General features: G+C 36.9%; 1 long non-coding RNA gene across 1 annotated transcript; it reads right to left on the reverse strand.

Moving 5' to 3' along the window:
- Window positions 1-11,457: 11,457 nt before the first annotated feature.
- On the reverse strand, window positions 11,458-12,266 carry LOC131607071 (uncharacterized). Its single transcript, XR_009285190.1, has 3 exons — window positions 11,826-12,266; window positions 11,621-11,737; window positions 11,458-11,526 (listed from the first exon to the last, which is right to left on the reverse strand). It is a non-coding gene; the product is annotated as an uncharacterized LOC131607071 (long non-coding RNA).
- Between the last annotated feature and the right edge of the window lie 1,572 nt (window positions 12,267-13,838).

Here is a 13,838-nt window from a genome sequence, read left to right on the forward strand (position 1 = left end):
TTGTTTGGATTACCCCCCTAAGCGTGTAATTTAAACACCAAATCTGGTGGGACAAATCAAACAAAAAAATATTACAGGGGGTAAACTTTACACTTAGGGGGCAAAAGACATAGTATTTTTATATTTCAAGGGGCTGTTCGAAAAAATAAATTTTACAGGGAGAAAAGCGAATTTCGCCTATATTACAGGGGGGTTTTGTATATTTAACCCTAAAAAAAAACTCTAAGAGTGTGTTTGGATGAGGTAATTAGAAATTTTAAGGGAATTTAAAATTCAAAGCAATTCAAATGATTCAATTGAAATACATTCATTTTAAATTATTTTGTTTGGATGAAGTATTAAGGTAATTCATTGTTAGATTTTTTGGGTATTTTTTTATAAAATATAAATTTTTTGGACCAAATTAAAAAATTGAAAAGTAAGGACCAAATTGCAAATTTTAAATATTTGAAGGACCAGATTGTAAATTTTAAAAATTATTAAGGACCAAATTGTAAATTTTAAAAATTATTAAGGACCAATTTGCAATTTTTTAAAAATTTTTGGGGTCAATTTTATAATTTTGGAAAATATGAGGACCAATTTGTAAAATTTGAAGAAATAATAATAACAAATACATTATATGAAACATGAGAGGAATTTCAAATTCTTTGATTTTTTGTGTCATTTCAAAATGATTAAATTTAACTTAGATGAAATACTCCATAAATTTTCATCATTTTAACAATTCTTCATTTTTATATCCAAACAATGGATTTTGGTCAAATCATTTTAAATTCCCTCAAAACATTACTTTCCCTCATTAAAATTCTCCATCCAAACACACTCTAAAACAACAACATAGCAAAGTCATGTATCAGAACAAACAGGTACCAAACTCTCTCTTCTCTTTTCTTCTTAAATCAACTTCTCACATCACAGACAAAAAAAAATAGTGAAATCAAACAAATACAAAATCTAATCAATGTCAAAGGGAAAAAAAAAGGGGACAAAGAGTACCAGATCGGAAACATGGGTTGTCGGAGTTATCACGATCGGACGCGATAGGTCATGGTGCGGAGGTAATCCCGAATCTGGTTGGTGGTGTTCGGCGCGGTGAAGGGTGGTCCGATCGGGATGGGTGCTCTCCGGCGACAGGGACGGAGAAGGCCGACGTCAGAAGCGGCAGCTCCGCCACAGGGGCATCTCTACGCAGTGGTTCAATAGATGCGATCCCGACTTCCTTGGCTGCAAAAATAATAAAATAAAATAAACAGTGACACACATTGTATTGTATCAAGGTTTGGTTTTTTGTTTATGAATGGCTTGAGATTTGATTGTAATGGTGGATCTATGATGAGTTAATGAATATGTTATGTGTGACCAATGTTAGTGCTAGTATTGATGGAAGAAGAACATATAGTATTCTTGTTTTTTTTGGACTGGTATGAGAATTGGTGTATGTACATGAAGATATTTTTAGAGATTTTGGTAGATGACTCTTTTGACTCAAAGTTGAAAGAAAATAAGTTAGTTTTTTTTTTTTTTGGCTATGTGAATGTGAAAAAGTTAGTGTGTGTGAGAATGGGTTTTCTTAGAAAGAAAAAGGTTTTACTGTACGTGAGAATTGTTAGATGGGTGAGAAAATATTATCTATTTATATTAGAACAAAAGTAGGTTAACATATTTGGAAAAAAATTAATCCAATTAATTAAGAATTAATCAAGAATAATCACAAATTTTATTTGATTTTAATCCATGATTCTTTCGAAGTTAATTGTATCAATTACTATCCTAAAATAAAGAAACATAATCTTTCACAATCCTTTTTTGTTTTTTTCTCTTAAATTTGACTATTTCATGCACAAAATAATAAATTAAGATAAAAAATAATATTTTAAAAATTCTCCTAAAATAGAAAACGAAAATAATACTTTAAATTATAAAAAAAACTTATTTTTGTGATTTTTTTAAATAAAAAGTGAAATAAAGTTAGAACTAAGGTTAAAAACAAATGAAAAGGGAAAAATGTTAGGAGTAGGATTTGATCCCGTGACTTTGTACTTGCAAACCTTACCTCCTTATCAATTGTGCTATATTATTTGTTCAAAATAAAAGCCAATTGAAAGTGTATGAAGCATCGGCCAACATTTTGCTATTTATTAAAATATAAATAATTTAAAAGTAAACTATTATATTTTAAAATAGACTTTAAATCGAATATTTATAAAATTTAGGATGTCAATGTAAATGAATCCAAGATTTTATAGAAATCCAATTTTGAAAATAATTTCGAATTTTTCTTTTAAAAGTGTGGGCAAATTTTGGGGTATGACATGGTGCTAAAGATATTAAGTTCATCTAGATCCCCAAGTGGTAATGTGTTGGTTTGGTATTGATAAGTCCAAAGGATGGGAAATCTACCTTGACTCTTAATGTCAAGTGTTGGCTTCTTATTTCGGTTAGACCGTTTATTTCCTTAACTTTTATTTTACGCAATAGGTTAGCCTCTTCATCTCCTCCCACTTCTTAGATTTTCAAAATCTTCTCCCTTTTTCAAAAATCTTCTTATGTTTGCAATCTTTTTAAAACTTCTTCTTAAAAATATCTTTTGCCTTTGTTGGCATTTTCCTTCAAAAGTTTAGACATTGTTAATTGTCGAAACGAGTGGTTATACCCCACGATCTTGAAATTGATTGATAAAATGAGATCTTTTCCGCGTGAGAGAGCTAGTGGCATACTCGTTGATTTTTATCCGAGTCAGAGCCCTTCTTTCATTTGCGATGCAAAGAACTCGTTTGTTCTCATGCTCAAGATCAATGGCTGACTATTTCTCTCCGACGACGATAAAGTGTTTATTCGTTTTTTTAAAAAATGTTTTCCCTTTAAAGCGGAACTACATTAGCTCTGACTTCTCCATTGCACCGAGGAGGTATGTAGGCACAAAGCTTAACGCTTTGCCGAGCTTATTTTAAAAATAAAACAAACTCTTTTTTAGCACACACGACACAGATTTTCAAAAAGGTTCATGTGGAGTACCACAGATATGAGGGGTGCTTAAAACCTTCCCCTCATATAATCAACACCCGTACCTAAGATCTCTTCTTTTTGTTTTAAAAAACAAACTTTGGGTTTTATTCGTTCTTTTCCCTTTTCCTTTGGAAATAATAAAGCGCGGTGGCGACTTTCACTGAAATATTGATTCGAGTCAATCCTATGGCTTCGATATCAGATTTTCCCTGCTACAGTTCGTGTGTGGGAATGTTTTTAAAATTCTTCAGGAAAGCACTAAAAAACGCGCTGAACGAGTGGTCCCGACTAAGCATACCCTGGATACTTTCAAAGGACATCTCCATATAGATCTTGAACATGTTCGTGTCTTGACTCCAATACCTGAAGGTTTGGGTTTAGACAAATTTTTTGACTAACGTTTCTTTTCCACTGAAATACTAATTCCAGTTTCAACTACAGCGGTTGCTCGAAAGAAAAAGATCAAACAAATCCCTGCGCAGAAAGCTTCTGAAGTTTCGCAGAGCAACAAGCCCAGTGAGAGTGACTTTATCACTGCTGACAAGAAACCCACGGTATACACATACCTTATATTTCATTTGTATGTTGCATGAATCATACTTACTTCACCCAATTTATATTTTCAGAGCTCGAAGCCTCCACCGCATTCGAAGCGAAAAACCTCTCCAGTAGTCGTTTCCAATGATGATGACAAATCTCCACCTCGAACCAGACAAGCCCAAAAGAAAAGGCAGAAGGCCGTCACTCCTTCAGGAAAAGAGAAGGGATCTGGGTCTTCGAAGCTTACTTCACCGGGTGAAAAGGTATCTTCTGAAGAATCACCTTTAAAAGATGGTAGTAACGCTTTCGTTGTCGAGAGCCATAATTCGAGCCCAGATAACATCCCAACTAAGGTATTCGGATTTCCCAACCTAATCATCTTTATAAATTTTTAACTTAAAATAATTAAGTTAACGTTTTACCTTATGATTGTAGGATGATGTTGGCACAGCCACTTCTGACCTCAAATCTTTCACTCTTAATATTGATCTTGATAACCTCCAAGGTAAATGCATGTTCTTTTTACAGCAAAGAGATTTCTTGCAACTTTCCCACCATAACTTGTTCTAATTACTTCATGTAGGTAAATCTCATGTGCTTTCACCAGTGATCGAAGACGCTCAGCCTCTTGCGACTATCATTCTTAGTACCGCAGTTGAAGAAAACCATTCAGCTGACGATTCTCCTCCTACCCACAAGGGCGAAAAAGTAGATCAACAATGCTCAGGTAGCAACAATGCAGCTGGTCATCCAACTAGTAGTGAGGACACTTTGTCTGAACAAGATGTTATGGAAGAAACCTCCAAGTTAGCCACAATAGTTCCCCATGAATCTACATCTTTTGGGACCATAGTTTCTCCTGAAACTACTTCAATTCCTGCCCCAGCAAAGCCTACTCCTTCAGAATTGGAGCAGCTCAAACAAACTGATCCTCTCAGCTTCCTCAAGGCTATGATGGATGCTGATAATATTTCGCCTTCTGAGCTTGAAACTTCTCCAGCTGTCCAACCAGAATCTGGTGATAAAGAGGATACTTCTGTCCTTCTTCATCAGATAAAGGAAAAGTTCTTCGAAACCAACCTCGTCGAAATTCTAAGCAAGGATCCTACCAAAAGTCATAGCCTGAATCAACTTCTGAAAAAGGTGGATCTTCTTCTGGTTTCGAAAGAAGTCTCAGAGGTGATTGTTTTGCTGGGTTCTCTGATCGACCAACTTCAATCGAACATTCTTCGACGTCGCAATATTGAAGAGCAACTTACTATGAAGGTAGCTTCTCATAGTTCATCTTGGAAAGCTGTTACTGATGCATCGAAGAAAGGTGATGCTCTCAAGCTTAAACGCTCAGAAAAACAGAAAGAGTATGATGAGTGTGAGCGAAGTATCCAATCTTGGAAGCAGGAAATTGTCCAGCTTGAAGAAAAGATAAAAGAGGCTGAATCTCGCAAGGCAACAATTCAACAGTCCAGTGAGCAGGAATTGACTGAAGTTGCGCGTTTAGGAATCCAGCATTTCGAAGCTGCACGAAAACTAGTTCCCAAAATTGAAGAACTGAAGAAACAACGGGCCTTGATTGAACTTCGCATGTCTTCCTGGGAGATTCAATACTCGAAGATAAAAGATACTCTTCCTAGAGATTTTAATTAGTCCTTTCGAACTTTGTAATCCCTTTTTTGTAATGCACATCGGTTTGTCTTGTAATCGAATTCCACCAGGAACATATATATGTGCATCTTTTGTTTGCCAATTTCCACAATCTATTGTATTTGAAACGATCATGAGCAATACTCTGGCAATTCTTCAAATCTTGTCAAAATATATTTAATTGTCACAGTAATCTCAATAAATGTAAGCACGTGACCTGACTATCCTTCGCACTCCTTTCAATCTAGATTTGACGTTTCCACTCCCTTAACCGTAACCATCATTAAGAGATGACGTCACTTTCTTCAAAACGTCTTTTTTAAGACGTGCGTGCACCAGTTTCTCATGATTACATCTCAACTTCCAAGGGTGGGAAACGGCGGAAGCCATAACTTCTCTTTGGAATATCAAACGCAGTCTAATCAATCATTAAAAATTAAACTGTTCTTCTATTGCCCCAGGTCTATATAAAGGCTCAACATCACACTTCTTTCTTCACACTTGCTTGAAACCTTTTGCTCAAAACTTTGCTTCTCTTCCTCCGTTTCTAAAAAACACAGAGTCTAAAAAACAAACCTTTTCAACCTTTTTCTTCTCCTCATGGTGCAATCTCTTACCTATAACAACATCAGAGCTTGCATAAAGAAGGAGTTCAAACTCTCTGAAGAAGAGTTTGATGAAAACTTCATCAGCATTAGTGCTCTCTTTGCCAACCAAGAACTTGATTTCTATTATGAAATCCTGGAGGGACCAGTTTATCCCAACATGCTGGCTGATTTCTGGATGTTTGTGTCTCTACGCATAGATCCAGAGGGCAGAACTACCATAGTCTCTGAAGTTCGACGTGCCCAAATCAAAATCACTCCTTCCACCATCTCTAACTTGATGAGATGTAACAATTCTGGTGAAACTTTTGATGACAATAGCTTCAACATGACGACTCACCTTCTGTTGAGGACTCTCATGGACAACGACCCTTATAGTGCCAAAGTCATCAAGGTTTGGCATCAACTGCTCGTGGGTAACTTTCAACCACGAAACCATGACCAAAACACCATCATTGTGGAAGACTTAGAGTTTATCCTCTGTGCCCTTTGTGGGAAGAAAATCAACTTCCCCCTAATGATTTTCAAAGGGCTTGTCGAAGCCGTTTCCATGGTTGATGCCCGTCAAGGGGTTGTAACCTGTCTTCCATATGGAAGGCTTTTGTCTTACATATTCCTTAAAAAGGGAATAGTGAGAAGGATGCGCAACTCTGGATCCATGAACATGTTCGAGGCAGAGAGCTTGCCCTTGTTGCCCCTGGAAGGCTTGGACCAAAGGATCAACTAGGAGGTGGTTTAGTTTAGGTTTTTATTTGCTTTAACTTTTTGTAACCTTCCATGTTTTGGAAACCAAAACCTCCTGTAACGAATGTATTCTCTTGATATTAATGGAAGATGTTTTGAAATTTCTTTGTCTTCTTCTTTTTATTTTGCCATACATGTTTTTTTGGACAACAAAGCCATTTTGGTGTTAGAGTCAACCATTTTGGCTTACGTAGTATACTTCGATATCTATGTTTTTGCAATCTTTACTTCATGCATGCTTGATTTGTATCTCTTCAGATACTTCCCGTTTACTCTCAAAATCCTGCGATCTTCTGCTAACTCTTCTATCTCGTAAGCATTATTCGAGAACACTTTCAAAATTCGAAAGGGTCCCTCCCAGTGTGGGGACCATTTACCAAGTGCTTGATTCTTTCGATCTATAGGTAATATAACTTTCCAAACTAAGTCATTACTGCTAAAAGTTTTACCTTTCACCTTTTTGTTGTATGCCCTGGAGACTCTTTCTTTTTGTCTTTTTATCATCTCCAATGCTCGAAGTCTATCTTCATCCAAGTCTACTAATTCGTTCATCATCAAATCCCAATACATGTTAGGAGGGATCTCTACCTGTAACGAATGTATCCGTACTGACTGCAAATATATCTCAACTGGGAGTACTGCGTCATGCCCAAATGTCAATTGGAAAGGCGTAGTGTTTGTAGCTTCTTTTGGAGATGTTCGACAAGCCCAAAGCGCTTGGTCTAAGGTTTTGTGCCAACTCTTAGGCTTTTTTCCCACATGTTTCTTTATGAGACCGATTATTATTTTGTTTGCCGCTTCGACTTGTCCATTCGCCTGAGCATAGTAAGGTGTAGAAGTGAACAACTTGAAACCCATTTCTTTGGCGAAGTCTTGCATTTTCTGCCCAGTAAATACTGATCCTTGATATGTGGTTATACTTTCTGGGATTCCAAATCTATATATGATGTATTTTTGAATAAACTCAATCACAGCCTCTTGGTCCACATTCGTTAGTGGTATCGCTTCGACCCATTTTGTGAAGTAGTCTATTCCTACTAGTATGTATCTTTGACCCCTAGAGGATTTAGGGTGAATTTCTCCAATTAAGTCTAGTGCCCAACCTCTGAAAGGCCATGGTTTTATTATTAGACTTAAATCATTTGCTGGAGCGTGTTGTATACCTGCATGTTCTTGACATTCTTGACACCCTTTTGCAAATTCTATGCAGTCTTTTAACATAGAAGGCCAATACATTCCATATCGAAACAGAAGCCATTACATTTTGTGCCTTGCTTGATGTGCCCCACATGCTCCACTGTGTACATTTGAGAGAGCCAAATATGCTTCTGCTTCACCCAAACATTTCAACAAGACCCCTTCAGGAGTTTTCTTGAACAATTCTTTCCCCATCAGGAAATATGATAATGCTCTATACTTCACCTTTCTATCCGTGTCTGTCGAAGGATCTTTTAGGTAGTTCACAATTGGACTCCTCCAATCTGTGTCTGTTAAGGAGTCTATATTTAACACTTCGAATTCTTCTTTGCTGGCAAAGCCTGATTGTGAATTCTCCAGGTCACTTGGGGAAAGTTTGGTAGCCATTGCTTTTCCTCTTACTTCGATCAGTTCTTCTAATTTTTCTTTTGATACCTTGTATCCTGAGGCTAACTGTGCCAAATCATTTGCTTCTTGATTCTTGGTCCTCGAAACGTGATTTAAATCTACATATTTAAATTTTTTGAGTAGCCTATTTGCTATGACAAAGTACATGATCAAGTTTTCTTTGATACATTTGTACTCCTTTGTTAGTTGCTTAATCACTAGTTCTGAGTCTCCTTTAATTTCGACTCTAGTTGCCCCTAATTCTAACAAAGCTTCAAGTCCAGCGATCAACGCTTCATATTCAGCTTCGTTGTTGGAGCATAAAGGACCTTCAATCTTGTACTTGAGTTTTGTTGGAATTCCATCAGGAGAAATTATCAACATTCCAACACCAGTTCCCTCTTTATGAGTCGAACCATCGAAGTATAGCTTCCAAGGCTTCAAATCTACATATTGTTGAGGGTTCTCAACCACTGCATTGTTAGAACAAGATTTGTTCTGATCAATATTCTTAGTTTTGATGATAACAAGGATATGAATTTTGTGTGAGATAATGTGGTACTCTAATACATTGCAATTTCCCTTTCAGGAAATATATAAAGAGTATGCACAAATCAGCGCTCAGAAGCTTTGTCTCAGAAGGTTCAACATGCAACATCAGAACATGGTCTGGCAAGACATCAGAAGATGGTCAAGGCAGAATCAGAACATGGGTCTATGGAAGCATCAGAAGAACTTAAGATCAGAAGCAGAAGCACTGAAGTTCTCATGGTATCACGCTCAGAAGCACTTCAAGGTCAGAAGACAAGAAGATGCTATGCACCAAGCTGTTTGACTCTGATGATATTCAAATATTATATTCAAACATCAGATCAGAATAAAGTACAAGTGACAGGCTACGCTGACTGACAAAAGGAACGTTAGAAGCTATTAAAGGCAACGTCAATAGACACAGCGTGAACAAGGCTCGAGGTAGTTGACAAAAGCGTGAAACATTAAATGCAATGCTGTACGGAACACGCAAAGCATTAAATGCATCTAACGGTCATCTTCTCAAATTTTGTGAATATTAACTTGCTGAAACGCTGTTCAAATCAAAGCTCAGAATCTTCATCTTCATCAAAGCTCACTACATTGCTGTTGTAATATATTAGTGAGATTAAGCTTAAACGTTAAGAGAAATATCACAGTTGTGATTATAGCTTTTCAGAAGCATTTGTAATACTCTTAGAATTGATTACATTAAGTTGTAAGGAACTAGAGTGATCGTGTTGATCAGAATACTCTAGGAAGTCTTAGCTTGTGTCTAAGCAGTTGTAACTAGAGTGATCGTGTTGATCAGGAAACTCTAGAAAGTCTTAGAGGGTATCTAAGCAGTTGTTCCTGGAGTGATCAGGTTGTGATCAGAATACTCTGGAAGACTTAGTCGTGGGCTAAGTGGAAAACCATTGTAATCCGTGCGATTAGTGGATTAAATCCTCAGGTGAGGTAAATCACTCCGTGGGGGTGGACTGGAGTAGTTTAGTTAACAACGAACCAGGATAAAAATAACTGTGCAATTTATTTTTATCGTCCAAGTTTTTAAGACTACACTTATTCAAACCCCCCCCCCCTTTCTAAGTGTTTTTCTATCCTTTAATTGGCATCAGAGCGCCGGTTCTAAGGTGCAAGCACTTAACCGTGTCTAGAAAAGATTCAGGAAGAGAAAAACGCTTCAGTAAACGATGGCTGGTGAAATTCCAACAAATACATCTGCATCTACATCTGGCTCTGCTGAGCAATACAACGGTAACAATGGTTATACTAGACCACCAGTATTTGATGGTGAAAACTTTGAATATTGGAAAGATAAACTAGAAAGTTACTTTCTTGGTCTAGATGGTGAACTATGGGATCTTCTGATGGATGGTTACAAACATCCTATTAATACTACTGGTGTAAAGCTCACGAGAAGCGAAATGACTGATGATCAAAAGAAAGATTTCAAGAATCATCATAAATGTAGGACTGTTTTGCTGAATGCTATCTCTCATGCCGAGTATGAGAAGATATCTAACAGGGAAACTGCCTATGACATATATGAGTCTGTTGCACCCCAAAATTTGCCCTCCTAATTTACTTTTAATTGGCTTATTGTTTTTATAATCATTCACATATTAGGCCATCAGTAAAAATCATGCATTCATCAATAATTTGAAAACGAGATTAAGGATCTTGGATGTAAAGGATTTTATTTAGAGACAAGGATCTTATTTAGAGACTAAGGGTTTAAGCTCACAAAAGAGTAATTCGATTGGTTGGATTTCCTCGCATACAAGAAATCGTGGTTTAGGCATTATTCAAGGTTATCATTATATAAGGATTCAAAGTATGTTTTTATTTCAAAGATGTCAAGCAGTTCTTATATCTTTAGTCCGTGTGGTGATTATCTCAAGTTCAAGGGTGAAGCTCAAAGCTCATTTATCCAAAATTTATTCATGTTACAAGAAGAGAAAACCAAAATCCTATTACAACCAAATACGTTTCACCAAAATTCATCCAAAAGTCCTTCTTTCATTGTTCATTACAAAAATCCAAACACCACTATAGTATTTCCTATATCCATTCTGTACAAAATTTACCATAAAAAGACCAAACTTCTAGATCTAATTAAGTGACAATTCCTAAATATCCAAGTTTGCTTTGCCTCTCATGATACCACCCTGCAGGTTCATCTTCCAAGTTTCATGCTGTGTGTTTTTCAGGACTATACAAACATGCCCCTTACTCCACCATTCACGTCCCTTATGGCTGCCATGTACCTGCACACATCAACATACATACACATAAAAAAGGAAACCAGTTCAGAATGTACCAAAACACATTCATTCAACAAAAAATTGCAGCCATTCAGAAATAAAGAACCAGCCCTGCAAACCTCCACAAAACCGGTCCCGCACATATAACCGAGCCTGCAGCCATATCCAAATCATTGTCAAATGTGCATCAAACCAAAAAACTGCATAATTTAGGAACCAGTCATAATCCCACATAACCGTCCCAATTAACTTTTAACCACCCATTAACACCTAACATAATCTTTAACCAAGCCAGCTCAGCAAATAACCAACTCTTAAACTGTAACAGAATTTCAAACTACCCTAACCGATTCAGTTACATAACTACCTAACAGATTCAAAGAGAAGCATAACAGAACAACAGAGTTAACTAACCTCTATATAACAAAGCCTTCATCACTAATTCAGGCTCTCTCTTCTCCCCTTGAGACTTCATCATTCTCAACCTTCTCTTTGATTCACCACCACCTATAAATTCTCTTCTCCACCTTCATTCACAAAAACTCTTCATTCATTCCTCATCTCACCATAATCTTGATCACAATTCAACAATCATCATCTTCTTCCTGTAATTCACAAAAACTCAGCAGAAGATTCAACAGAAAATCACTATAATCTTCATCTTTCTGATACAAAAGAAAATCGCAGAGAAATCATCACCTTCATCTTCTTCCCCGATCATCTTCAATCTGCAAGACAACAAAAATCTCTAACCGATTCGAATCTGAAATTCGTCTTCAACACTCCAAAAACTCTCTTCAATCGCAACCAAATCATCTTCATCTCATCACAATCAGCATCAATGATCTTTCAACAGGAAAACGAAAAGAGACGAAGAAGTGAGAAGAAGGTCCAACGCACGTACCTGATATTTTGCTCTGAATTTCTCGTTGCTCTTCTTCAAAGCATCGGCGGTGATGACGAATCGGAAAGGCTTGAAATCAAATCGTGGTAATCGATCGGAGCAAGTTTGAGAGTGAGAGGAAGCGACATCCCTGTATGCTGAGACGTTCATGATGCGACTGAGAGAAGATATGAGAGGTGATGGTTCTTGTGTTCACGGTGGCCGGCGATTGGATCGAAGAGAGAGAGGAGTTACGCTCGCGTTTTGCGAGGATAGGTCTTGGAGCCGCCGTCGCGATGATAAGAGATTGAGACGGAGGGAGAGACGAGAGCGAGAGAGTGGCGCGATTGTGGTTCACGGCGCATTCGACCGGAGAACAAAATATCGCCGCCGCCGCTATTTTCAGAGAGAGGCGAGAGTCTGTGAACGTGAATTGGGAACGTCACAATCAGGTGAACCCTAAATCCCTTTCTTTTAACTTATGCTTTTATTTGATTAACCCTTAGTTAATAGAAATAATGGGATTAATTAGGTTTTAATTTGAATATTAATTAACCTATGGTTTGAATTGAATAATTTAATAGAAATATCTGCATAATTAGTATTAGTATAAAGTTTGAATTAATTGATTTTTATTATGGATTGATACAATAAAATGCTAAATTTGTTGATTTGGATTGAACATTGGGCCACGAAATTACTAGGTTCACCCCCATCTGGCCCGTTTCTCCTTTTTCCGAAAGTCTGATAACAATAACAAAAAACCTCTCCTGGGCCAGTCCTTTGGGCCCTGCGCCCCAATCGCTCTTTACACCTGTTCTTAGGTCTGCACCCCCTATTCCCATTATTATTTTAGGTTTTGATTAGATTCTTTTAGATAACAAAATGCTAATTTTTCTACAATAATTTTCTAGACCTTTAAATGCCATTTTTGACATATAAAAATGTTCACAAAAATATTAGATTTAGGCTAACTCTTTTAATTCCTTTTTGGTTAATTAGAATTCAATTTTTCTCCACATAAAAACCATATAAAAATGGTAGTATTTTTAATTCATTTTGTACTATATTTTGACTTATACCTATATGCTTTATGTCAATTTTTGTACCATTGTGTTGCTTAATTCTTGCTTCTAATTGTGACTTTAATTTTCATGTTTCTCTTATCCCTAACCTTAGGTAGAAACCATGATAACATTAGGTAGAAATTCCCTTCATACTTAGGCTAGTTTTCCTTCTTTTCCTTTTCAACTTTTAAAACATTAATAAAGGACGACGCGAATCATGCTAATGCCTTTTTTTTTAGTGTGAAAGAAATGATTGGGGCGTAGGCCCCGATGTATGTTCTTTCCCACTTAGCGGAAGAGAAATGATTGAGGCGTAGGCCTCGGTGTATTTCTTAACCGTTATTTAGAGAAACGGTTGTGGCGTAGGCCTCGATGTGCATTCTCTAATTATTCAAAAAACTATATTTCATTTAGAGAAACGATTGTGGCGTAGGCCTCGATGTGCATTCTCTAAATATTCAAAAAACTCTTTTTAAAGCATGATTCAAGTCACAAATTAATTTCCCTTAAAAGACACCTAACCAAAAACATTTCAAAATATCTAATAAAGGCTCAGAGCTAATCAAAGTGAGGAAGGGATGCGATGCCTTGTAGTAGGTTTTCGTCCATCATGGAATCACACGTAAAAAACACAAAACAATCTCTTTTTCTCTCTCGCCTCCGAGGCATCCTTTCTCTTGCCTTCAGGGCATTCTTCCTCCTAATCGGACACGTTATTTCCGCTCCATTCCCAGCTTAAGACTCCAGAGGTCGAGCAGCGGAGTGCGAATGTAACTGTTCAACTAAAAAACACAAAAACAAACAAAAACTAAAGGGCCGAACTACGGCGCTCTGATTCCTGAAAAGGATACGTAGGCATTGGGTCGCGGGGCCTAAGCGAGCACAATTATTTATAAACCTTATTTTCCCCGTGTTTCTTTTCTTTCATTTGCATGCATTCCCTTAGTAATTAAGCTTTAGATTTATA

The sequence above is a fragment of the Vicia villosa genome, linkage group LG5 (genome assembly GCF_029867415.1).
Source record: "Vicia villosa cultivar HV-30 ecotype Madison, WI linkage group LG5, Vvil1.0, whole genome shotgun sequence".
NCBI classification, from domain to species: Eukaryota; Viridiplantae; Streptophyta; class Magnoliopsida; order Fabales; family Fabaceae; genus Vicia; species Vicia villosa.